A 23,994-nucleotide genomic window follows, 5' to 3' on the forward strand; every position below is an offset into this window, starting at 1 on the left:
TCACGCATGCCCGCCCAGACCAGGAGATTCCTGCGTTGCCAGTTGCAAACGACGCACGCGCCAAGAAAAGCAGCGCCATAGTACAGTATAGTTCGCAAACTTACGTTTAGGGGGGGGGGGGGGAGGGGGGTGCGCAGTTTATGAAGTAAAGCCACCACGGCCGCATTAACCCTTTCGCTTCCCGCATTCCGCGCTGTGCGCGATTTTGTCATCACTGCACTGCTCGCCTGAGCAGACATATGGTGTTCAAAATGCTTTGACACACTTTCACAAAAACTATTTGGCCCAAAAGTTTGATTTTTACACATCTTCTTGACTGATACTTTCTCCCCCCCCCCCCCCCCCCCCCACAATGTTGAGAACGAAATGTGGTCAAAATACCTAAATTTCATATAAAATTTACTGTATAACAATATCTCATTTAATTTAAGTACCAGATAGGTGACGTAGGTAATATTGAGAAATATTCCGCCTTTCGCGTCTGTAATAAAAGTTTTATTTACACAGGCGCGTTTGGCTTCATTTTAAAGCACTTCAGTCAATCAAAAGGAAGTAGACAAAATACATTAAACAGAACTGTGGACTTACAAAAACATTGTTTATAACTGCTGTGAAAAGAAATATTGGAGGACAAAATTAGAAAAACCGAAAACTTAATATGATTATAATGAAGAGACAAAGCACTAGAAATTTCAAAAAATTACATTCAAATGAATAAAATTCGTGAAGTAAGACACTTCCATATTGTTTTTAAATAAAGAAAATATTACGCACAGAACAACGGATGAACCCTGAACCTCCCGCTTAGCAGCTAAACACCTTAACCATTACGCTAACGCAGCTCGTCGTATAACAAAAGTCCTGGAGTACTCTAAAATATCACGCAAAGTACCGACAAACACTGTTGGTATGACTACGAATTGCTCACGTTTCATCGAAGTACAATAGGAAATAAACAATTACCGCTGTTCTTTATTGCGAAAAAGCGGTTCGTGAGATTGATACAAACACCTTTCCTGGCTATCGTCTGAATTAGGAGGCTTATTGCTTGTTTGGTTTAATTAATTAATAGAATATGAAACAATTGGTATAAAGAATGCTTTTCCAAACATTCTATAAAAGAAAGTCTGCTATCAAGACATTGCTTTTTTTTCAATTACTTTATTTATGACTGAACGTTTCTAAAACTGAAGACACTCATCCGTGCTCTCAGCTCTGCACTGCAGTCGAGCTCTGGCAACGTCGTTCTCTGTTCATTGGCTCACTGTGTTTTGTGACGTCAGATGCGCAGAAGGAACCTAAACTCGGCCGCCGTCGTAAATGACGCGTAAAGCATAGTTCCAATATTCGGTATGGAATAAATTTAAAATTTCTCGTGGTATCTAGGTGCAAGAGTGAAGATATTAACTTCTACATTAGTCTTTGGGACACTATAAACACTTCCAACAGAAACTATAAAATTATACTTTTCAGAAAGTGGTATAGGTCTAAATATTGGAAAGGTGTATTCGCCAGTTGTCAAATATCGAAGTTTCAACTCTAGTTTTATTTGAGCCGAAACTGCATCTGTAATGTATTAGATTTTTTAATAGAGGTCGAATCACACATCTGTGACTACTCGAGACTAGCTTTCCTTACCCTAAAGTGTTTCAAGTCTCAGTCCTCAGCTTCAGATACTCGTACTCGAGATGATTAATGGTGACCGGAACACAAGCTTGCAAGCATTGTGTTTTATTCGATTTATTTGAAGTTGTGCAGACATGCGCCGATTAACCTTCAATCATTGTCATTCAGAATACGCGTTAAAGAAAAATAATGTTTAGAGTAAGACACTATGAACACGTAAAGCACTGAGAAGTGGACAGATGTGCACTACATTCGCAACCAATGTGATGTAACGTGATCACCGTCCTACTAGCATAAACAGGCCAGTAAACAAGAATAATAACTTATAGTAAACTAATGTCCACTATCAAAACCCTGAAAAGATCCACTACACTCATTTTAAACAAAAGGTAAGCCATTCTTTCTCACCTGAACAAATTATTTTTTCAGGTTACAATTTACACCTAAAATTCCCAATGAAGATTTTGCCTACTTGTGGTTTCCAACAAACCTGCCATTGCATTCCATAGATTCCGAACTATATTCCGATTATGATATTATCATCCTCAAGATGCCACAATCTCACTCTTCCTTGGACTGAACTTATCAGTTTTTCACAGTCCATATTTCTTGCGTGAGTCGATTTGACCGAAGAAAAGAAACACATTTGAATTTCACTGATTGTTCGGACGACAAGAGCGGCTGCAGTGTGGACGCACTCACTGACTTGAAACCGACAGCCGTGGCACCGCGACCGCAGCCCAACGCGTCAACCCTTTCGCTGCTACGGACGTGCGCGCTCTCTGCAGTCCTCGCTCAGGCGGCGACTTTTGTCGTGCATAAACTGCTCACCCATTTCTCGGTGTACATCAAAGTGGAGGAGCCAAGATTACTACCGTGGTCATAGTACAGTATCTTGTCAGTTACTGTAGTTGATACATTATGTGCTAGTTTGTACTGTACCACATACCGATAACCAGGAAGCGAAATTAAGTTAAGAAGTAGTGTTATCAGAGACCCCTTCAAGCTGAACACACTTTGAAATAGAAGACACTGGAAATAAACACTACTTTCGATTTCCGAAGCAGCTAAGGCATTTTTAAGACATTACGGAAACTCGGTTCATTCGCAGGTACCCCATGTTCCATGACAGAAGACCTCCTTCCATTTCACTGTACAAGATGATGCACTGCCACCGGCCGGAGTGGCCGAGCGGTTCTAGGCGCAACAGTCTGGAACCGCGCGACCGCTACGAGCGCAGGCTCGAATCCTGCATCGGGCATGGATGTGTGTGATGTCCTTAGGTTAGTCATGTTTAAGTAGTTCTAGGGGACTGATGACCTCAGATGTTAAGTTCCATAGTGCTCAGAGCCATTTGAACCATTTTTGATGCACTGCCGACGAATTATATCTTAACCGAGCTAGCTTTAGTCAGTGTTAAATTCCATAACTGAAGAATTAAGTCTCTTCCAGAAACAGTATAACCCCAGTTAAGAGAACCGAACTCTGGTCAACCGAAACCAGGTTATCCTAACCAATATAAAAAAAATAGCTTGTGCTGCATGAAAATGATTCAGAGCGTGTATGTGTGTGTGTGTGTGTGTGTGTGTGTGTGTGTGTGTGTGTGAGAGAGAGAGTGTGTGTGCTTTGCTGTGGTTTACGTCGAGAGGTGAGCGTATGACCTTACGTTGCTTCCCAGCCCAATGACTGACCGGTCTAAACAAAGCTACGCTGGCACAACATAACATGCAAGTGATTGATTCCTTCCGTTGCTATGACGACTAAACCATGTTGTGATCACTTTCGCTGATAAATTATCTACTAACAATTGAGCTGAAAAATAAAGTTTATTGAAAACTTTCGTGGCTAATTACGGAGTTGATGTTTCTACCGTTTCGGATAGGCGTAGTCGAAATCTAAATTACTAAACCAAGCCGCCAAAAATCCTCATAGAATACCACTGAAAACGTCAGAAATAATAAGCCAAGCACTTTTCCTTTGTGTTACCCAACAATGCGAAAAAGATATGCGTTTGACTGGCCCGATACTGCATGAAGAAATTGGTAGTTGAGTTGATAGTTGAGGAAGGAAAATATTTTTCTTCTAGTTCTGGGTGGTCAAGCGGGTTTAAAAGGACACATCGCATTCGGCAACTGCGTATTAACACAAAATGCTGGCCGGCCGGAGTGGCCTTGCGGTTCTGGGCGCTACAGTATGGAACCGAGCGACCGCTACGGTCGCAGGTTCGAATCCTGCCTCGGGCATGGATGCGTGTGATGCCCTTAGGTTAGTTAGGTTTAATAAGTTCTAAGTTCTAGGAGACTGATGACCTCAGAAGTTAAGTCGCATAGTGCTCAGAGCCATTTGAACCATTTTGAACAAAATGCTGTAGTATGAATACCCATTAGATGTTCATGGCTTAACGAAAAAATTGTTATCCAAAACTGCTTCTCTGCTCCCCCCCCCCCCCCCCCTCCGCCTCCCGCCTGCTTTATGGTCCGTTTAACAGAGGTCGTAATGTGCCTTCAATAGGTCGTAAACGACTCAACCGCTCAACTAAATATATTTACAAATGGTGTACGAAAGACAACCTCAAGCGCCACAGCAACAAAAAGAGCAGGAAATGCCGGGAACTGATTACGGCGGTCTCTTAGAGAGCGTCCCTCCATGTTATCCTAAAATCCGTCACTATACTGAAGTACCGACCACTAAAACCATCAAGTGTTTCTACTTACAATATCGTCCAAGTCCAGCGCTCTCCCACATAATTTACGCACAGCAAGGAAAGTTTAATCTCTCACTAGCCTTAGTGGCATTTCAGTCTTAATGACGAGCGGAGTATTTGTGTGTTGGAAGTCGTTATTTTTCCAGGAGCGCGAGGGGTGTCCAGAGTAAACGCGACCACATTTATCGGAGCACACCAGACCGGACTGATAACCGCGCTATACAAGCCTTCCGGCTTTGCCGAAGTGCGCGTTTCCCGCTAATCTCTACACTTTACGGGGGGATTTCCGTGCGCGCTCCCTTCCTGGAACACTCAAAAGGTGGAGCAACCGAGAGAAGGGTGACCGTTGGAGGGTTCTTGAACAGTCGAGTGGATCGCTCATTCCTACGCAACGAATTGCTGCCGCACACTTCGCTGCAGGGAATTCGAACAAAGCCCAAACCATCCGGCTGGTACAATGAACGTGGAATTTGCAACTTAGCATAGCTTGATCAACCCTCAGAGACGTAAAGTTGCATGAAAATTAGTATATACAGTGACGGGAAGAAAATCACAACAGCGAGGAGTTTTGCGACATGAATGAAAGTTGGTAGGCGTCTTTCTACATCTGAAAGACGATGTGTAAGCGTATTGTCATATCGCTGGCTTAGTTGTGGAGTATCTTTGCGGGCAGCCGCGTCAGTAGAGAGTCGAGCACGGGACACGAAACTATGTTGCGTAGTGTGTAGCTCTGCATGTAGAAGCATTGTTAGTATTCAGGTTGAAGTGTTGCTACAAGTGCTATTACAGTAAAGTGATGACATATGGAAGTGGTTCAGAGGAAAGTGCGTCAAGAAGTAATTGAAAATGAGCAGTGGCTTTAATAACGTATTTATGTACCCTCTCGTTGCGTGTCGCATAGCATCGATCATCCGCGCCGTGTTCGGTCTCCAAGAATGAACAAATGTAAATCAGTAATACTATTTACCACAAAAGAGTGCAATCAAGTGCCAGTGATTTGTAGCGAGTGTGAGAACGTGCGTTCGATCATTGCGTTCCGCATCATCAACAATCAGCCGCGCCGCGACGGTTACGCGCACGCTCGTACAACTGAGAACTGTGAACTGAAAAATTAACCTTACGAACAGTGTTATACAATTACTTGTGTCAAGGAGGACTGGTACCAGATACGTGTATGAGTGACGAGCGCAAGAACTTTCGTACGATCATTCGGCTTCCGCATCATCTACAATCACCCGCGTCGTGTCGGTTACGCGTACGCTCGTCTGAATTATATTTTGGACTGTTAATCATCAAGATTGTTAATTGGTATAAACATTTACGATTTAGAGTGTAAACAGTGCAACCTGTGGTTTCCATATCGTCTCAGAAATGGAAATGGAAATGGAAATGGAAATGGAAAAAAGAACAAATTGACACCGGTGTGTCAGACCCACCATACTTGCTCCGGACACTGCGAGAGGGCTGTACAAGCAATGATCACACGCACGGCACAGCGGACACACCAGGAACCGCGGTGTTGGCCGTCGAATGGCGCTAGCTGCGCAGCATTTGTGCACCGCCACCGTCAGTGTCAGCCAGTTTGCCGTGGCATACGGAGCTCCATCGCAGTCTTTAACACTGGTAGCATGCCGCGACAGCGTGGACGTGAACCGTATGTGCAGTTGACGGACTTTGAGTGAGGGCGTATAGTGGGCATGCGGGAGGCCGGGTGGACGTACCGCACGTGCGGCGGGAGGTCTCCACAGTACATCGATGTTGTCGCCAGTGGTCGGCGGAAGGTGCACGTGCCCGTCGACCTGGGACCGGACGGCAGCGACGCACGGATGCACGCCAAGACCGTAGGATCCTACGCAGTGCCGTAGGGGACCGCACCGCCACTTCCCAGCAAATTAGGGACACTGTTGCTCCTGGGGTATCGGCGAGGACCATTCGCAACCGTCTCCATGAAGCTGGGCTACGGTCCCGCACACCGTTAGGCCGTCTTCCGCTCACGCCCCAACATCGTGCAGCCCGCCTCCAGTGGTGTCGCGACAGGCGTGAATGGAGGGACGAATGGAGACGTGTCGTCTTCAGCGATGAGAGTCGCTTCTGCCTTGGTGCCAATGATGGTCGTATGCGTGTTTGGCGCCGTGCAGGTGAGCGCCACAATCAGGACTGCATACGACCGAGGCACACAGGGCCAACACCCGGCATCATGGTGTGGGGAGCGATCTCCTACACTGGCCGTACACCACTGGTGATCGTCGAGGGGACACTGAATAGTGCACGGTACATCCAAACCGTCATCGAACCCATCGTTCTACCATTCCTAGACCGGCAAGGGAACTTGCTGTTCCAACAGGACAATGCACGTCCGCATGTATCCCGTGCCACCCAACGTGCTCTAGAAGGTGTAAGTCAACTACCCTGGCCAGCAAGATCTCCGGATCTGTCCCCCATTGAGCATGTTTGGGACTGGATGAAGCGTCGTCTCACGCGGTCTGCACGTCCAGCACGAACGCTGGTCCAACTGAGGCGCCAGGTGGAAATGGCATGGCAAGCCGTTCCACAGGACTACATCCAGCATCTCTACGATCGTCTCCATGGGAGAATAGCAGCCTGCATTGCTGCGAAAGGTGGATATACACTGTACTAGTGCCGACATTGTGCATGCTCTGTTGCCTGTGTCTATGTGCCTGTGGTTCTGTTAGTGTGATCATGTGATGTATCTGACCCCAGGAGTGTGTCAATAAAGTTTCCCCTTCCTGGGACAATGAATTCACGGTGTTCTTATTTCAATTTCCAGGAGTGTAGATGCTCATACCAGACATAGGACAGTGTTGTGTTTAAACGTTGAGTGGCTCCCCTTATTCGCTTGCATATTTCGATAAATAATTCAGGCAAGCCAGCAGCAGTGTGGAGCAGAACAGTACGACCACCGTGGGATTACCAGGTACGTGGTGTGGACAGGTCGCACGGTCAAGAAAAGCAGCGGTCACGAAACGACAAACTGTTAAAAGTACCCCACCCATTCGTAGTCCCGGGCGTGTTACAGATGTCTATTCAAATTTCGCAGCAGTCGCATAATAATGGCGGTTGTAGCGCCACTATGAAGATGCAAAATTGTTTTAAATACGCGCTATAATGATCGTGAGCGTTAGCTTGGACATGGTGAGTTGAAGTCAGTCAAGAATGCCTTTATGGCCAGGCCGTCACTGAGCTAGAACGAGGTTGTGTAATAGGACTAGGAGAAGCTGGATGTTCGTTCTGCGATACTGCTGAAAGACTTGGCAAGAATATAAGCACTGTGCTTGACTGCTGGCAGTGGTGGTTACGAAAGAACAGGAATATGAGCAGCAGTTGGCACCCCTGTGACACCACCAACTGTTACAAATATGTTACTTCAAGGAGAGCTCCGAGCCACACCGCCCAGTAGCGTGCAAGCCACTAATCACAAACCACCGCCATTGGCGGCTACAGTGGTGTCAAGCGAGAGTTCACTGGGGGGCACGGTGGAGATCTGTTCTGTTTTGTGATGAAACCTGATGCTGCCTCGGTGCCAGTGATGGCCGTCTGTTGGTTAAGAGGAGGCCAGTTGAGGGCGTGCAACCAGTCTGTCTGCATGCTGGACTTGCTGAACCTACATCTGGAGTCTGGGGTGCGATTTCGTATGACAGAAGAAGCACTCTCTCGTTATACTACGCACCATGACTGGAAATTCGTCCGTCAGTCTGGTGATTCGACCTGTTGTGCTGCCATTCGTGAAAAGCATTCAGGGAGTGTTTTCCAACAGGATAACGCTCGCCCACATACCGCTTCTGTATCCCAACATACTCTACAGGTTGTCGACATGTTGCCTTGGCCTGCTCTATCGCCAGATCTGTCTCTAGTCGAGCACATATGGGACGTCACTGGGCGACAACTCCAGAATCATCCACAACCAACATTAACCGTTCGTGTACTGACTGACCAACTGCAACAGGCATCGAACTCAACCCCACAAACTGACATCCGGCACCTGCACAACACAATGCACGCACGTCTGCACACCTCGCATTCAATATTCTGGCGCTTTCACCGGTTATCTGTATTCCACATTTGGAATGACTTATCTCGTTCCTACGTTAACCAGTGATCTTGGAATGTTAATGACATATATGTGTTATCTATACAAATGTATTCCCGAAATTTCATTACTTCACATTAATAATTTTTTGCTGCTACCACTTTCTCCAGCGGTGTACAACCTCTGAGAATTCACGCGTACTCTCGGACTTTCAGAAGAATGTCATCGATGGACACCCAAAGACAACCAGGACAGAAAAATGGGACACTGTAGCACAATCAGCTTATCAACTCTTAGATCCAAGTTGCTGACAGGAATAATAGAGAGATCAATGGATTAGACATTGTAGCATTTGTCAAATAAACATCGATTTGGCTTTAAGAAATGTAAAGCCACCAGACAGGCAGTTCTGGCGTTGTGGTTGGTAACGGAAGCAAAACAGAAGGAAAATACAAAAAAAATTTACGTACGGGTTTTCGTCGTAGAAAGAAGTTCCCGACGGCTTTAAATGCCACAAGGTGACTGAAATTAGCAGAAAAATTCGTATAAGCTGTAGAGAAAGAAGGATAAATTACAATGTGTACACCAATCGAGAAGGAATAAGAATAGAAGACAAATATAGAAGTGATAGGATTAAAAAGGATATACGGCAAGAATGCAAAGTTCCTCCTTCGCTGTTCAACCTGTACGCCGGAGCGCCAATAGAAAGGTTCAAGAATGGTGTTCAGACTCAGAGTGAAACGGAATGGAATTAACAGTCTAATGAGTACAGAATATGGACTGAGAGTAAATCAAAGAATGACGTAAATAATGAGAAGTAGCAGAACAGCGAGAAATTTAATATCAAAATCACGAAATAGTTGAAGCTAGCGAATTCTGCTACCGAGGCAGAAAAATAACACTTTACAGATGGAGTAACACTATGCTAAATTCCATCCGAACAGGCCGTGAAGGCCCAAAGGTACCGACCGGCCGCCAAGTCATTCTTAGCCAATCTGCGTCACTGGATGCGAACATGAAGCGGCATGTGGTCAGCACACCGCTCTCCCGGCCGTATGTCAGTTCACGAGACGGGAGCCCCTCAGTTTGCGTCACGAGGGCTGAGTGCACCCCACTTGCCAACATTGATCACAAGCAGAATGTAAAAGTAATGCACACCAATACTCGAGCAGAAGACAGTCAAATTCTACGCCCATGTCTTGAACACTGGATTGGACTCTACAGGACAAAGGGCATCCTTTGATCTACTAATAATAGGTAGTTCACAAAAAGTACAGGGGGAAACTTTTGAGTGAATTTGGGTCAGATGAGGGTGGATTACCCAGTTTTCAAGCCAGAATGAGCTTTCCAAGATTTCTTGATAATTTGATGCACGTTCGGGTCGATGATAAGATTACAAGAGACGAAAGAAAAGCAATTTCTTGATCAAAAGCTGCGCCTATACGGGTCTGAAATGTTCATTGACGCATACGTTTCATCTTATATCCCTGGATCTTACATTACAGTTGTTGACTGCCTTTGTATTTTCAGTGGACGGTATCCTTCACGGTGTACATTCCGCTAAAACCTGGACGGTACAGGATAAAAGTGTGCGCTCTTGTAGACTGTGACACCAGTTATCTCATAAATGCACAACTGTATACAGGGAATCAATGAAAATGCCATTACCACTGATAATTTTGTTACAAGTTTGCAACTTGATTATAGCATGCAACAACGGAGATGCGATTCAAATGTTCAAATGTGTGTGAATTCCGAAGGGACTAAACTGCTGAGGTCATCGGTCCCTAGACTTACATACTCCTTAAACTAACTTATGCTAAGAGCAACACACACACACACACACACACACACACACACACACACACACACACACAAGGGACGACTCGAACCTACCGGAAGCGGCCGCGCAATCCGTGGCATGGCACTTTAAACCGCGCGGCCATCACCGTGGCAGTTGTACTTCCAACAACGTGCATGCCTCTCACAGTAAATCATAATTGTTTTTCTGGAAATATTTTACATTTCATTGCCATAAATTTGCTCGACTCACTTTTGGGGTCAAAAAATACACCATACATAAATTATGGCTCTGAGCACTATTGGACTTAACTGCTGTGGTCATCAGTCCGCTAGAACTTAGAACTACCTAAACCTAACTAACCTAAGGACAAAGGACATCACAAACACCCATGTCCGAGGCAGGATTCGAACCCGCGACCGCAGCGGTCGCGCGGTTCCAGACTGTAGCGCCTAGAACCACTCGGCCACTTCGGCCGGCATACATAAATTAAATGAGAACTAAATCAAGACATAAAAATCAGGGAGCAAGCCGCCTGGTACTGGGTGAAGAAGGAAAACAGGGATAAAATCAGGGAAATACTTGGGGTCTACGCGGGGGACAGGTATGCTATCAAAAAGAGGGGAATTGAACTTTGGCAGAATCAATGGAGTAGTGAGGAAACGGGACGCAGAACTTATGAACTGCTACCAGATATCGAGGAAAGGTTAAAATTTACATTTTTCACACCCACAAGAGGAATGCTGCACTTTCTTACTGGACATGGACCATACCCGACATATCTATGTCGGTTTGGGAAACAGGCTACACCAGCGTGCGACTGTGGTGCTGTGCAAGATACCCCAGAACATGTGGTGTATGAGTGCCACCTCTTCGATGATGTGGCCCATGATCTTCGACAACAGCTACCAAACAAGGACACGTACCACATATTAAGAAGCGAAAGCACTTTTAACATCTTAAATACTCTCACTGATGTGATATCAATGAAAGTAATTAAGAACTTTCTTAGGGACAACCACCAGTGAAGGACTAACACTTCCACCGAATTAGACTCGTACACCCTTCCTGTACCGCCAAGTGGGGACCTGGCCAGCCGTCATACTGCTGGAATCCGCCTTACCTTGGACTAGGAGGGAGGGGGGTACAAAACACCGGATTTGACCGCACACCAATTGTGACATGTAGTTAGGTTATATTAGATGTAGAAGATAGAATAATACCTAGAGTAGACTGCAGCGACACCAACTTAAGGCCAGCCCAGTGCCAGGGGCACGCCCACTGGGATTAGCTCAGTGGGTCGTGGCCAAAACCAGTAGGTTTATAGTAGCACTGGCACACCTGTAACGCTGCAGGTAGAATGTAGACTTAGATTAAGTAGCTTAGAATCCCATAGCGGTTAGATTAGAGTAAAACAATAGAAGTACCTGCAGTGTAGAAAAAGCTGCATTAATCGTATCATTTGTAAGACCCACTAATGTAGTTAGGTAGTGGGTTATATGAATAATGTAATATGATGTTATGAATAAAGAATTTTTTTTTAAAAAAAAAAAAAACAAAAAATCAAGACCCTAAGCTGTCGACAGGCGTTGATATACATCTACGGTGACAGTTGAAAATGTGTGCCCCGACTGGGACTCGAACCCGGGATCTCCTGCTTATATGGCAGACGCTCTATCCATCTGAGCCACCGAGGTCACAGAGGACAGTGCGACTGCAGGGACTTATCCCTTGCACGCTCCCTGTGAGACCCACATTCCCAACTTAATGTCCACACCACTACATTCGTAGTGGCCCTGCCCATTATTACACTAGCGGCAGACAACTTTACCGAGTCCCGTAAGAGTTCGGGCAACGCGTGTGCATCCAGCACAGAAGAAGAAGGTCAATGGCCGGTTTAACTTGAACTACAGGGTTATTACAAATGATTGAAGCGATTTCACAGCTCTACAATAACTTTATTATTTGAGATATTTTCACAATGCTTTGCACACACATACAAAAACTCAAAAAGTTTTTTTAGCCATTCACAAATGTTCGATATGTGCCCCTTTAGTGATTCGGCAGACATCAAGCCGATAATCAAGTTCCTCCCACACTCGGCGCAGCATGTCTCCATCAATGAGTTCGAAAGCATCGCCGGCCGAATTGGCCGTGCTGTTAAAGGCGCTGCAGTCTGGAACCACAAGACCGCTACGGTCGCAGATTCGAATCCTGCCTCGGGCATGGATGTTTGTGATGTCCTTAGGTTAGTTAGGTTTAATTAGTTCTAAGGTCTAGGGGACTAATGACCTCAGCAGTTGAGTCCCATAGCGCTCAGAGCCATTTGAACCATTCGAAAGCATCGTTGATGCGAGCTCGCAGTTCTGGCACGTTTCTTGGTAGAGGAGGTTTAAAGACTGAATCTTTCACATAACCCCACAGAAAGAAATCGCATGCGGTTAAGTCGGGAGAGCGTGGAGGCTATGACATGAATTGCTGATCATGATCTCCACCACGACCGATCCATCGGTTTTCCAATCTCCTGTTTAAGAAATGCCGAACATCACGATGGAAGTGCGGTGGAGCACCATCCTGTTGAAAGATGAAGTCGGCGCTGTCGGTCTCCAGTTGTGGCATGAGCCAATTTTCCAGCATGTCCAGATACACGTGTCCTGTAACGTTTTTTTCGCAGAAGAAAAGGGGGCCGTAAACTTTAAACCGTGAGATTGCACAAAACACGTTAACCTTTGCTGAATTGCGAATTTGCTGCACGAATGCGTGAGGATTCTCTACCGCCCAGATTCGCACATTGTGTCTGTTCACTTCACCATTAAGAAAAAATGTTGCTTCATCACTGAAAACAAGTTTCGCACTGAACGCATCCTCTTCCATGAGCTGTTGCAACCGCGCCGAAAATTCAAAGCGTTTGACTTTGTCATCGGGTGTCAGGGCCTGTAGCAATTGTAAACGGTAAGGCATCTGCTTTAGCCTTTTCCGTAAGATTTTCCAAACCGTCGGCTGTGGTACGTTTAGCTCCCTGCTTGCTTTATTCGTCGACTTCCGCGGGCTACGCGTGAAACTTGCCCGCACGCATTCAACCGTTTCTTCGCTCACTGCAGGCCGACCCGTTGATTTGCCCTTACAGAGGCATCCAGAAGCTTTAAACTGCGCATACCATCGCCGAATGGAGTTAGCAGTTGGTGGATCTTTGTTGAACTTCGTCCTGAAGTGTCGTTGCACTGTTATGACTGACTGATGTGAGTGCATTTCAAGCACGACATACGCTTTCTCGGCTCCTGTCGCCATTTTGTCTCACTGCGCTCTCGACGGCTCTGGCGGCAGAAACCTGAAGTGCGGCTTCAGCCGAACAAAACTTTATGAGTTTTTCTACGCATCTGTAGTGTGTCGTGACCATATGTCAATGAATGGAGCTACAGTGAATTTATGAAATCGCTTCAATCATTTGTAATAGCCCTGTATATGAAGATTGTATCCTTTCGGACATGTCCGAAAGAACAGATACCATCTTCATATACATAAATTACGGTTTTCCAGAGCTGATACCAACGACGGGTCTAAGCCAGCTGAGCATCGAGTAGAACCGATTTCTGATGAATCATTCCGTGCTACCTTAAGTTCAAAATGGCTCTGAGCACTATGGGACTCAACATCTCAGGTCATCAGTCCCATAGACTTAGAACTACTTAAACCTAAGGACAGCACACACGTCCATGCCCGAGGCAGGATTCGAACCTCCGACCGTAGCAGCAGCGCGGTTCCGGACTGGAGCGCCTAGAACCGCTCGGCCACCGCGGCCGGCTCTACCTTAAGTGTTAATGCATATCAGTGGTGATGGGATGTGATAGGTCTGGAGAACGTGGTGGCCGGGGCACACATTCTAACATCCTCCAGCGCCCCGTCTCCGTGGGACATGACGTTCCAGAAGGCTCGCTTGAAAAAGAGAACAAACTCGAGATTTTGAGAACTACGGTCATCGGGAGAGAAAGCTGATAGAAGAGTGACGTTTGGAAGTGGAACTCTTTGAAAAGACACAGCACCTTCAGTACTTAATTAACTCGAATCGCGATCATAAACAGCGAGCGTTCTACATCCAGGCGGTAGCAGAGAGAACACAAAATGTTCCTCGCGTTATTGAAGAGTAAACTCATCGCGCATCGCTGAATCAGAATAGCGAAGGAAAATAATGAGGTCGATTTAAAAATCGGACACCAGGAAGTGGCTTAGCGAAGTAACGGCAGCCACAGGGTACAGAGGGCGTTACGCCTGACCTTAATTTTCTGATCCTCTTTGTCGCAAATAATATTCCAATTTATAAAAACGAATTTTGCTTCCGGTACAACACCATTGAAAGAGGCCGTTCGCGAAGATATTGCCTATACGCTCTGAATCGTAAATTTGTGATTGTCCTGAGTGATTTTAATGAATCAAGTGAAAAAGAATAGCCGTGGCATATCTAGAAGTCCTCAACCTAGTTTTGGAACGTAATTGTTCCAAAACACGTAAAAATTCAACTTCTCATAAAACTTCTCTAGAACTTTCCGCAGACACGAAACGGGTAAGTATTCCGTCAACAACAACATTTTAATACAAAATATTACAGTGTTACTAACATACACGTTCCAAATGATACCGAGTTAATTGCTGTTATGAGAGAAGCTTAGCATGAGATTTTGAGGATGGAAGTATTTTTTCGTCTCAAAAGAATTTTCTGTTGAACAATACAGGAGACGAAAAAAACTTATTTTCACTGTCGTCAAATGTTATTACAATAGCACTGCAGAACCTTCATTTCTTTCTGAAATTCACTTTCATACATATGTACCAGAAACCACATTTTTGAGAAAAAATCTTTCATTATTTCTTACAGTGTCTTTTTCAGCATCAGATTTCCGACAAGTTGTTCGGTACCGCCCACGTCTTATGCAGTTCGTAGTCTGAACGCGCATCTACACAATTTGATCGAAAAGTATCTGCACTCCCCTATGTAACTGAAAACATCGAAGCAATTCAGAAGCGGGGTGCTACGCTTCTTAGCGGCAGGTTTCAGCAACACACAAGTATTACGGAGATGCTTGGGGAACTGAAATGGGAATCAACGGAGGAGCAATACTAGCGAGAAAATTTAGAGAACCGCCATTTGTAGCTGATTGCAATTTTTCTGCAGCCAACATATACTTCGCGCAAGGACCACGAAGATAAGATACGAGAAATTAAGGGCCATACTGAGACGGATAGATAGCCGTTTTTCACCGCGAGTGCAACAGAAAATGAAACGACTCTGAATAGTACAGTGTAGCCTGTGCCGCGCACCAGACATTGTCTTGCGGATCATGCAGGGTGTAGAAAAACTGTGTCACAAAATTTTAACCCTGGATAGCTGATGCCAGTAAGAACCAAAATTACTAATGTTGTGTAGGTCGACAACGGATAATTTATAGACTACGGAAACTTGGCCGCGGGACTGCCCTGTTGCCGGATGCTCTGGACAACGCGTGGCGGCGAATGCTTTGCCTGCCGGAGATAGCGACGTATCGAAGACGGCCCGCGGGCTCGGTGGTAGCGCACCAGACTACCACTCTGGTGGCCTGGGGGGGGGGGGGAGGGGAATTCGCCGGGTTCCCACACATCCACTATCCACTGTAGTTTCACGATAACACGCACCGGTAACAAACCCGTCAACAGTTGTTAGTTCGCGTACAGAAAGTCTTTTATGAATAAAAAGAGCCTTTTTTGTAGCTAGTCCATTGATTACTTAAAGCAGGTGCTCGAACTGGCGACCCTCTGACGTGACAAGTTTCGTAATGTCGAATGCTGTTTTGTCGATCTCTTTCAAAGATTCCTGATGTGATTGGTTCAAATGGCTCTGAGCACTATGGGACTTAACATCAGTGGTCATCAGTCCCCTAGAACTTAGAACTACTTAAACCTAACTAACCTAAGGACATCACACACATCCATGCCCGAGGCAGGATTCGAACCTGCGAGCGTAGTGGTCACGCGGTTCCAGACTGAAGCGTCTTTAACCGCACTGCCACACCGGCCGGCATGTGATTGGTGGCACGTTGAATGTGATCCATCAATTCCTCTTCGTTTCTAGGTGGTTCGCGTGTGGGTGGGTGAACTAGAACCTTGAAGAATGCCCACAGGAAAAATTCCGGTGGCGTGAGGTCTGGTGATCGCGGGGGCCGTGTCCTACGAACACCTCTGCCAAAAACCGGCCGTCAAAAAGTTCATTTCAATATCCGCGTGCAGTACGACTGTTACGTGGGGGCGCCTCGCCGTGCTGCAACCACACGCGCAGCCGTAGGTCCAGGGAAACATCTTCCAGCAGGCCGGGTAGAGTTTCTTGCAAAAAGTGAAGGTAATTAGCCTCGGTACGTCGAGGAGGTAGACAGACCGGCCCAATCAGATGGTCGCCCACAATGCCTGCCCAAATGTTGAGCGAAAATCGTCCCTCGTGTCCGTGGACGTACGTGACGTGAGGATTTGCCCTTGCCTAGTAATGAACGTTTCGAGTGTTGTAAAGGTCATCCCGATGGATGGTGCACTCGTCGGTAAACAACACAATGGTGGAGAAGTCGGGATTTCGTGCAACTCGTAGCAGAAACCACCGGCAAAACCCTAGCCTGTGTTAAAAGTCCGCCACAGGATTTAGGTCCTTGACAGGGTTGAAGCTAAATGGATGTTGGCCGTCATCCCTGAAAACCTCCCAGACTAACCGATGAGTGATCCCCATGTTGTGTCCTAACGCTGGAGTACTTGTCATAGGTGCTTCAACGCGCTCGAGAAGAGTCTCTTGAAATGCAGCATCCCGTCGTGTTCGAGGTCTTCCAGCATCACCACGATATCCCGCTAACGAGCTTGTATCGCTAAGTCGCCGGTGAACTGCTGTAAACGTTTGCAAGTGTGGGCGGTGTCTGCTGGGTAGCGTTCCTCATACAACCGTCGAGATTCATGTGCATTACCGTCGGCTAGTCCACAAACAAAAACCATAGCTCGTTGGTCTTCAAACAAATACTGTGCCACCATGCTTACTGTACGACTAAATCGCAAGTGACGTGTGTGTGGTCCGAAGCGAAGGTTACGTGTGAGTGTCTCTGATGTGAGGTGGAGACGAACAACAAGACATATTCCACACGTGTGCGTGTCATGTTGGGGCAGTGGCGGTGCGAGGGGCGTTTGTACGTGTGAATCGACAACCACAGCATTGCCCGTCAACCGACGAACGGCAACGGGGAAATTCCACGGCCAATCGGAGCGCGTGGCGCCAAGTTTCCGTAGTTTAAAAATGGTGCGATGTCGACATACACAACATTAGTAATTTTGGTTCCTACTGGTATCAGCTACCCAGGGCTAAAATTTCGTGACACAGTGTGTCTCCACCCTGTATGTGCAGATGCAGTTGTAGATTTAGATGCACATGCAGATGTAGAATGCGGAACTGACCATCAAATTTTACGAAAAGAGGATCCCCCAGTATAAAAGAAGGTGGGGAGCACTGTGTGGTCAGTAGAGACGCAGCAGCAGCAGAATGGGGCAGGAGTGCTCAGTGACGTCACACGTGGAGTAATCACTGGATGTCACCTGAGAAACAGATACACCAGGAACATTTCAACCCTTCTAAAGCTGCCCACGTCGACTGTCGATGACGTGACTGTGAAGTGGAAACGCGAAGGAACAATTGTAGCTCGAGGGCTGCGGAGGGTGGTTACAAAAAAGTCGCGTCAAATCAGCACAAAGAATCACACGTCACTCACAAAGTGGTGCAAGAACTCCAGCTGACACAGGGAGTTAAAAATAATGGGGTGGAGCAGTTCCACGTGTGCCACACATCTATGTAGTCAATCTGAGGAGCTCTGCAGATGGTGTAAACAGCGACACGGCTGGACGTGGATGACGAAAAGCGAGTGGTGTGGAGTGGTGAGTCGTACTGTACCCTGTGGCAATGCGGTGGAAGAGTTTGGGTTTGGCGGATGCCTCTAGAACGTTACTTCCCATCGTGTGTACTGCCAACAGGGAGAACGGAGGAAGTGGTGCTGGGGTAAGAGGGCATTTCTCGTCGTTAGCGTGTGGTTGCCTTATTGCGCTTAAAAAACGCTAAATTTTGGAGCACGTGAACACATTTCACACCGTTGTATTCTTTCTGCAGTAGAGGAATAGTTGGGATACCATGACTGTATCAACATGACAGTTCAGTGTACCACACAGCAACATGAATGGTACAATCATCTATGCACAACAACTTTCCCGAAACCGACTAGTCTTCCTCGACTCCAGAACCGAACACAATGGAACGCCTTAGAAATGGCTTTGTTGGCTTTGTTCCAGACCCCAGTATCAGACATTACTACCTCGAGCAAGAGTGGGTTGCCATTCCTCCACAGACATTGAAAATATCCCCAGAATTGTATTGTATGTTAACTGGGGACCTAGAAACGATGGAGAGGCTCCATCCCCGCCGCAGCCGCGGTGTTCCACAACCCCACGACGACTACCGCAGTCCACTTCACCCCTCCGCCGCCCCACACCGAACCCAGGGTTACTGTGCGGTTCGGCCCCCGGTGTACCCCCCAGGGAACGTCTCACACCAGACGAGTGTAACCCCTATGTTTGCGTGCTTGAGTAATGGTGGTGTATGTATGCGTACGTGGAGAACTTGTTTGCGCAGCAATCGCCGACATAGTGTAGCTGAGGCGGAATAAGAGGAACCAGCCCGCATTCGCCGAGGCAGATGGGAAACCGCCTAAAAACCATCCACAGACTCACCGGTTCACCGGACGTCGACACAAATCCGCGGGGTGGATTCGTGCCGGGGACCAGGCGCTCCTTCCCGCCCGGAAAATCCTCAGAATACTTCCAGGCATCGTAAGGCGAAGGGTGGACCCGTCCCATATTAATGTCCAGTAATAGGTGTGGGGATAGTTTTGACCTCAGCGAACACAGCTGTAATCCAGTTCAGAAGGGCACCCTAACATACAGAGCCTGGGATATTTCAGACAAGGATCACCCCGACCCCGAGATTAGCAATTTGGTTACGGGGTCGAGAAGGGACGGATATTATGTCCGCATATTAGGGCGACACTGGTAGGGAAACCAAGACGGGATATAGAAAGGTAGCTAGAGTCCTAAAGAGGCAAGGACTAAGGAAAATTAAAGAAATGTTGCTACCCATTAGAAACAATCTCGGTCCGAGAGTGCCAGGGTACCTTGTGGGTGTGGTACAGCAGTTAGGTCTGGCAGTTTATACGGGCGACTGCCGATCGCACTGTTGAGCATTAACTTTTATCTTCTTTATTCTTGTTTCGTGCCCCTGCGCCCCATATGGGTAGGGAGGTGGGCCGCCAGGGGTACAAGCAGCCCGCTCTTCAGCCAATTGACAATAAAAATTAAATGAGACGGAAAAGAAACAAGAAACACATAGAAGAGACATTTAAACTGACTTTAAAACTTTTTAGAGACGAGAAATAAAATGGAAGTGAAATATGTAAACCATAGATTTCAGCTATCAGTCGTCCTTTTGAAATTTTATTGGCAGATCTAGATTTCAGCTAGAAACTAGCCATTCTCAATCCACTATCATTTTTGATCAATGCATGTAATGCCTGCTGGTCAGGCTTCATTCACAGTTCATTGAATGAGTTGAATGAGATGAACTGAATGGTTGAATGAGTACTCAATAAACTGTGAATGAAGCGCGACCAACTGGCATTACATGCATTGATCAAAAATGACAGTGCATTGAGAATGGCTAGTTTCTAGCTGAAATCTAGAACTGCCAATAACATTTCAAAAGGACGACTGATAGCTGAAATCTATTATTTACATCTACGTCTACATCTACATTTATACTCCGCAAGCCACCCAACGGTGTGTGGCGGAGGGCACTTTACGTGCCACTGTCATTACCTCCCTTTCCTGTTCCAGTCGCGTATGGTTCGCGGGAAGAACGACTGTCTGAAAGCCTCCGTGCGTGCTCTAATCTCTCTAATTTTACATTCGTGATCTCCTCGGGAGGTACAAGTAGGGGGAAGCAATATATTCGATACCTCATCCAGAAACGCACCCTCTCGAAACCTGGCGAGCAAGCTACACCGCGATGCAGAGCGCCTCTCTTGCAGAGTCTGCCACTTGAGTTTATTAAACATCTCCGTAACGCTAACACGGTTACCAAATAACCCTGTGACGAAACGCGCCGCTCATCTTTGGATCTTCTCTATCTCCTCCGTCAGACCGATCTGGTACGGATCCCACACTGATGAGCAATACTCAAGTATAGGTCGAACGAGTGTTTTGTAAGCCACCTCCTTTGTTGATGGACTACATTTTCTAAGCACTCTCCCAATGAATCTCAACCTGGTATCCGCCTTACCAACAATTAATTTTATATGATCATTCCACTTCAAATCGTTCCGCACGCATACTCCCAGATATTTTACAGAAGTAACTGCTACCAGTGTTTGTTCCGCTATCATATACTCATATAATAAAGGATCCTTCTTTCTATGTATTCGCAATACATTACATTTGTCTATGTTAAGGGACAGTTGCCACTCCCTGCACCAAGTGCCTATCCGCTGCAGATCTTCCTGCATTTCGCTACAATTTTCTAACGCTGCAACTTCTCTGTATACTACAGCATCATCCGCGAAAAGCCGCATGGAACTTCCGACACTATCTACTAGGTCATTTATATATATTGTGAAAAACAATGGTCCCATAACACTCCCCTGTGGCACGCCAGAGGTTACTTTAACGTCTGTAGACGTCTCTCCATTGATAACAACATGCTGTGTTCTGTTTGCTAAAAAACTCTTCAATCCAGCCACACAGCTGGTCTGATATTCCGTAGGCTCTTACTTTGTTTATCAGGCGACAGTGCGGAACTGTATCGAACGCCTTCCGGAAGTCAAGAAAAATAGCATCTACCTGGGAGCCTGTATCTAATATTTTCTGGGTCTCATGAACAAATAAAGCGAGTTGGGTCTCACACGATCGCTGTTTCCGGAATCCATGTTGATTCCTACATAGTAGATTCTGGGTTTCCAAAAACGACATGATACTCGAGCAAAAAACATGTTCTAAAATTCTACAACAGATCGACGTCAGAGATATAGGTCTATAGTTTTGCGCATCTGCTCGACGACCCTTCTTGAAGACTGGGACTATCTGTGCTCTTTTCCAATCATTTGGAACCCTCCGTTCCTCTGGAGACTTGCGGTACACGGCTGTTAGAAGGGGGGCAAGTTCTTTCGCGTACTCTGTGTAGAATCGAATTGGTATCGCGTCAGGTCCGGTGGACTTTCCTCTATTACAAGTCAATAACAGTCGATGCGTGGAACAGCCTGTGAATGGCGGGCAACCTGATAAGTGAGATATAACCTCTTGTGCTGGTAGTTAAAAACAGTGATAATAACAGCTAAAACGAAACACGGTAAGTGCGCATTTAAAAACATGCCCAAAAGATTGATATTTAAAAGAAGCACTTTCCTGTCACTAAGAACCAGAAGGACCTGCTCTGGGATAGGCAGCCTGTTGAAGAGGGTAAGGTTGGTACTTGAGGAAAGCATGAATGCGGTGGTATGAGGCTGGAGGACTGGTGCACAGCAGCAATGGGGTAAGAGTGGCTGTTGGGACGGAAGAGGCGGGGGAGTAGAGGGGAAACTGCTGACGCTAATAGTTGTTGTGAGAAGGGAGTTGAGGGAAGAAAGGCTGATGGTTAAAATGAGTAAATGTCGAGGTTGAGTTCATGATCTGGGAGGGGCAGATGGTTGAAGTTTCTTTGGGAACGTAGTAGGAGGGGGTGGAATGTGTTGGTAAAGGGGCGGCAGCACATGAGGACTGGAAAGTAGAGAGGAAACTACAGGATTATTGGAATCGAGTTTGCGGATGGTGTACATTCTGAATGAGCAGAGGTGGGAATTTGGTGAGTTGCAAACGATCCTTGTAGGGGAAGATACACGTACGCAGAAAGTGAGGCGGAGTGCATGCCGTTTCAGGATCTGGAGGGATTGACAGAACTTGGGTGGGGAAGAGATCCAAGCAGTATTCCCATAGCAAAGGATGGGTCGGATCAAGGTTTTATGGCCAGTTGGTAGTTTTAGTGGTTTCATTCTGTTGTGGGCTTTCTGTTGAATGTTTAGTGGGTGAGGTTTTCACGTTAGTTACCAATCGAACGATAGTCCAAGGTATTTTAGTGTGTTAATTAACTGGACGGGATGATGGTAAATGGCGAGGTAGAAGTCATGGAGACAGAAGGTGTGTGCACGTTTTCAGTCAGCTGTTTTAGTACGTTCATAAAAAATCCATGATTGCTTGGGAACATGAAGTCCACGAATGGCTGAAAATTGTCTCCATGTACACAAAGAAAACGAGAGGACCTGATCCATTCGATGTAAACTCAGACCACACCATTCTGGAGCCACCGCCAGTTTGCACCGTGCCCTGTTGACATCTTGGGTCCATAGCGCTGTGGGGTCTGCAGGAGACAGCTGTTACCAATTGAAATCGTATCTCATCTGATCAGGCCACTCTTTTCCAGTCGTCTAGGGTCCAACCAATACGGTTACGAGCCCAGGAAGGGCGCCGCAGGCGAAGCCGTACAGTTAGCAAAGGCGCTCGCGTCGGCCGTCTGCTGCCATAGCTCCATTAACACCACATTTCGCCGCACTGTCCTGACGGATACGTTCGTCGTACGTCCCACATCGATTTCTGCGGCTATTTCAAGCGGTTTTGCTTGTCTGTTAGCACTGACGACTGTACGCAAACGGCGCTGCTCTCGGTCGTTAAGTGAAAGTCGTCGGTCACTGCGCTCTCCGTGGTGAGAGGTGATGACTAATTTGGTATTCTTGGTATAGTCTAGACACTGTGGATCTCGGAATACTGAATTCGCTAACGATTACCGAAATGGAATGTCCCAAGCGTCTGGCTCCAAGTGCCATACCGCATTCGAAGCCTTTTATTTCCCGTCGCGCTGCTATAAGCACGTCTGAAACGTTTCCACATGAATACAAATAAGCTGCCCTTTCTATGCCTTGTGTACGCAATACTGCGGCCATTTGTATATGTGCACATCGCTGACCCATGAATCTTGTCACTGTGTGAGATCGGCCAGTTCGACATAGCGGATACAGAAGGTTAATCGTTGAAGAGTCCACCAAGGGAACTCACACGGATGCATGTGTGAGCGTCAGATGGATGACCTCAGTCCGTCACCTGCATAACTTTCCTAGCTGAAATCAGTTTCGGAAGCTGGCATCAATGGCCAGAAACACTTTTGAAAAAAGGGTGTTGAAACGCCCGCTAAACCCACTGGGCTGAACAGGTGATTAGGATTGTGGAAAGGACCAAATAAGGTGTCGGTCAGGTTCACTCAAAATTGTAATTTATTGTAATTTAATAACACCTTTAAACCCAAACGGCACATAGCCGAACCTTTAGAACTATGAGTTTCAAAAAGGCAATTATTTCCTGGCTGAAGGCTTCCAAACAAGAAATCTTAAAGCAACAAGATAAATCTCAAGTGGTAAAAACATGTAGTTAAAGTTGCAAATAAAATAATTAGCATTACGTATGTACAGCAAGGCTGAGAGCCTCAAGGCAAGGGTAAATAGACAAACATAAACAAGATGCAATATAAGCGGCTGAAGGCCCACAGTAAAATTTTCAAGATTTTAAAATAAATTACCATAACCATTCAAAGGCAGAAGGACCCTATTTTTTTTTTTTTTTTTTAGAATAAGGATTTAAGTGGCTGAATGCCCACAATTGATTTTCCAAAATTCAAAAATACATAAAATCCAGTAAAAACAAGAA

At 46.2% G+C, this 23,994-nt stretch overlaps 1 non-coding gene across 1 annotated transcript; it reads right to left on the reverse strand.

The window, feature by feature from the left end:
* Positions 1 to 11,802: 11,802 nt before the first annotated feature.
* Trnai-uau lies at positions 11,803 to 11,876 on the reverse strand. The gene has a single exon. It is a non-coding gene; the product is annotated as a tRNA-Ile (tRNA).
* Positions 11,877 to 23,994: the final 12,118 nt, after the last annotated feature.

This window comes from Schistocerca piceifrons, chromosome 10 (genome assembly GCF_021461385.2).
Source record: "Schistocerca piceifrons isolate TAMUIC-IGC-003096 chromosome 10, iqSchPice1.1, whole genome shotgun sequence".
NCBI classification, from domain to species: domain Eukaryota; kingdom Metazoa; phylum Arthropoda; class Insecta; order Orthoptera; family Acrididae; genus Schistocerca; species Schistocerca piceifrons.